At 31.5% G+C, this 3,803-nt stretch overlaps 1 long non-coding RNA gene across 1 annotated transcript; it reads right to left on the reverse strand.

Annotated features, from left to right (window-relative positions):
• Window positions 1–481: 481 nt before the first annotated feature.
• Window positions 482–1,903, reverse strand: LOC145090402 (uncharacterized). Its single transcript, XR_013701546.1, has 3 exons — window positions 1,697–1,903; window positions 988–1,149; window positions 482–884 (listed from the first exon to the last, which is right to left on the reverse strand). It is a non-coding gene; the product is annotated as an uncharacterized LOC145090402 (long non-coding RNA).
• Between the last annotated feature and the right edge of the window lie 1,900 nt (window positions 1,904–3,803).

Genomic DNA, 3,803 nt, shown 5'->3' on the forward strand with positions numbered 1-3,803 from the left:
CTCGTAGTGACAATTTATGCAACACGTATATATTTAAGTTTAAGTCATAACTATTCGAGCATTTTTGCATATTTTGTTAATACTAAACCCTATGGATACGACTTGTACTTCCACTGTTACAATTCTTCATGTAACATGTCTAGGTTTATAAATCATATTTTTATTTGTTTACTTCTACAACCAATACTAAAGTATATTGGTAAAAACTGACCCATACGATCTGTTCGTTTGCTAAAAGAGACATTTTTATTTTGCTCTAATATAAAAGAGAAAACCTAGCCTATATAATTGTATATTTAAAAAATGATTTATGATTTTAATTAGTAATTCTAACTTGGATTTTTTTTAAAAAAATATATAATAATGTTTATGGACAAAACAAAACCAAAAAACAACCATGTTGAATGATCAAGAACCAAAATGAATAACATAAACATGACAAAAAATAAAGGTCAAAGAGCAAATAAGAAACCAAAAGGCATTTACACATAATAAAACCATCATTAATTTGCCAAACTTCAAATACAAGCATACAACATGAAAACGTGCTGCATATATTACATTGAGATCTTTCTCCATTCTCCAATACTAAGAAACTTACATGATTAAAATTTAAAAGCCACAGTTGGATATATATTATCACAATAATTTAGAATCAAGAACGTACTAAAATGCTTCGATTTGTTTGTTTTATCGGATGATGTCGCAGCCAATATAAATAAATCATAATCACATGCATTTTAGTATATTCTTAACTTGATATTTATACGAGTAATCATGCAAATAGAAAAAAAAAACAACACAAAACCATAGATATCTCAACTTTAACTTATACTTGAGCGACACCATTGTTGGAATAGTCTTCATCCATTAAGCTTTTTTTCCTGATCACCAAATTCCGTATGTAAGAACAAATGAATGAGATGTTACATCAAGAAATAACCTTAACTTATCGTTTTATATGCATGATTAGAAGGAGCTAATTACCTTGTTTATGGCGCTTCTGAGTTAAATGAGAATGAGGATGCTTGTTGAGATTTCCATGGCGAACACCACCAGGTCGGTTTCGGTTTGGTGGAGGCCTATGAGAATGAGTTTCAGGTCCACGATAATCGATATCATAAACTTCTGAACCTAATCCATGTTTAACTGCACAAATTAACCAGAATCCTCATCAAATTTAACCAATCTAACAATTCAGATCGACGAAGATTAACACAAATGAGAAGTTTATATATAGACGCAAGAAAAGAGAGCCATGGCGAGTTTTGTCTAGAATTTGATATGCGACTTTACTGATGAATCATACCGATCGGATGAATGATGATTTATGAATAGCAAATTCCATCACATTGCGATAGTAAGTAGAGCTAGATTAGCTCAGATTCAAGTTTATAAGATATTATATATCGAAAATCAGAATTCAAATACCTACGAGGCGGATTTACAGAAAGCACAAAATCGATCTGAACATAAAATTCCGAATAGACGTGCAATTCGACGAATTAAATCTCTAGCCTGGCTTAATCATGCGGAAATCATATGATTCATCAGTCGTTGATGGTTCGATCGGTTAAATCACTTAAAAAAATCAGTAACTCTAAACGAAAACCAAGGAATATCAACGAACTTCGATTTCCTGTTTTGATGTGACGAACGAAATAGAGAGAAATGAAGCGTAATCAAACAAACAAACCTTTGGAGAAACCAGGCACTGCAAGTAGGAGGAAGATGATGAAAACAGTAGTCATGCAACTCTTCAGATCCATCGCAATTCGCAAATGTGAGAGAGAGAGAGAGAGAGAGAGAGAGAGAGAGAGAGGTGGTGGTGATAAATGCAAGAGAGGAGTGTAATGACGGAGAAGCGTGGTGGTGGATGGAGGAGGAGGTAATGGGCGTCTCTATAAGCATTTGAAACCGTCACCATCTTCACAGCCTATTACTTGCTATGATGTGTAGTACTCATCTTAGACTTTATTTTTCAATTTATTTTTATTAATTTTTACATGCAGTTTTTTTTTTAAAGAAAAGTTCTAAAACGAAATTGTTTTATGTATTTAACAAAAAGTTTATTTTTTCCCAACTTTAAAAAAGGAAGATAAATTTATCGTTTTCTCCCAAATAAATAGTAACATTGTAGAACCGACCATTTCCATCAAGAGCTTTAAGGACTCGTTGCTTAACTATATATGTAATTGATATTAATAGAAAGGAGAAAAATAGTGATTTGACATCTATTTTGTCTTGGGATTTTATTTAATTAATCTAAATATTTAATATTAATCAAACTAAATATAATTATAATATGTTAGATTATAGATGTTTAAAATGATGATAAAGTTGTAAGTATTGTAGTATTCAAAATGTTTTTTCATATATAAATAGTTTAAATTTAAATTTAAAAAATAAAATAAAATAAATAATAATATACTACGTATGGGTTAGCCCACTTGTCTAACAATTTGTTTAACAAGACATTCTAACAAGAATGTCTTGAGTTCAATCTCAAACATATTAACTTGACGTTCTAAAAAAACATATCAAAATTAAAATACAAGATCTAAAATCAACATACTAATTTTTCAACAACATAATTAAAGAGTATTTCAAATTTATATATAGAATCGAACATATTATTTACTTTTATTTGTCCCTTCCAAATTGGAACATATTATTTACTTTAATTTATAAGTAAATAAATATATTCCTCAATCCAAATGTCAACTAGTTGGGGAAAAAAAGTAAATGGGCTTTAATAGTGGGCCCAACAAGTAAAGAAGTTAGTTGGGCTGACATAGATGCTGAAAAGATTAGTCCTTTTTGTAGGCGTGTATATTGAATAGGATTTTTAAAAAATATCTCAATTTAAAAATTCTGACTTTTAATTATTTTCTAATTTGTACATATTTCACTTTTTAATCATCGGAAAAATAGTTTAATTATAGGCGGCGTCATTTAGTTTTAATTGGGGTAATGCGCAGAGGTTTTTTTTCTCATATTTAACTATTTAATTTGTTTTTTTTTTTTTGTCTACATTCAGTTATAAGTCTTTATAACTGGCTACTTCAGATTCAGCCGAAAAAATAACTTAATAGGGTAATATAATTTTCAATTTGTACACGTTTAGTACTTAATGTTTTCGTACACATTAAGTCTTTATAACCGGTATCTTCATATCCTTAAGACAATCATTGATGAAGTATTCTTATATGTCGCTCGTTCTTCACTTATATCAGTAACCTAATTCATGAATCGCTCAAATAATATTGATGTTTGATGTAACCCGAAAAATCGTCATGAGGTTGATTGAGTCGAGATCTTGGATATGTGTTTCGATGCAGCTAGCGATCCCCGATGTGATTCCTGTTACACTCATAAACGAGAATCGTTAGGGTCGCCCCATGAATTGCTTCCCGCGAGTGGCCTCCGATGATCAAGTCAGTATCGATACAAAATATGGTTTGGATCCTTCGAGAGGAAGGAGTCTAAATGTATATATGTACGATGTGTATGTAGAAAGAGTTTGTGTACACCCGTGTTCCATATTGGTTTTACTGTTATCAAGGACCAAAAGATGAAGTTTTGGAGGAAACTCTGTACCACGACGTAGTGCAAGGATGCACACGACATGTAAATGATTAATTGGACCACATGTTTTATTTGAACCACCACGACGTAGCCAAGGAAGACCACGACATGACAACTGTTCTGGCCCAAGCCCATGATTCTTTTAGGGCTTGCTTCATATTTAAACCCCTCTAAGTAATTTCTAGGGTTCGTTTCTAGCCTCCAACACCCTTATA

Source organism: Lactuca serriola, chromosome 1 (assembly GCF_051521515.1).
Source record: "Lactuca serriola cultivar US96UC23 chromosome 1, Lser_US96UC23_V15, whole genome shotgun sequence".
In the NCBI taxonomy this organism is placed as follows: domain Eukaryota; kingdom Viridiplantae; phylum Streptophyta; class Magnoliopsida; order Asterales; family Asteraceae; genus Lactuca; species Lactuca serriola.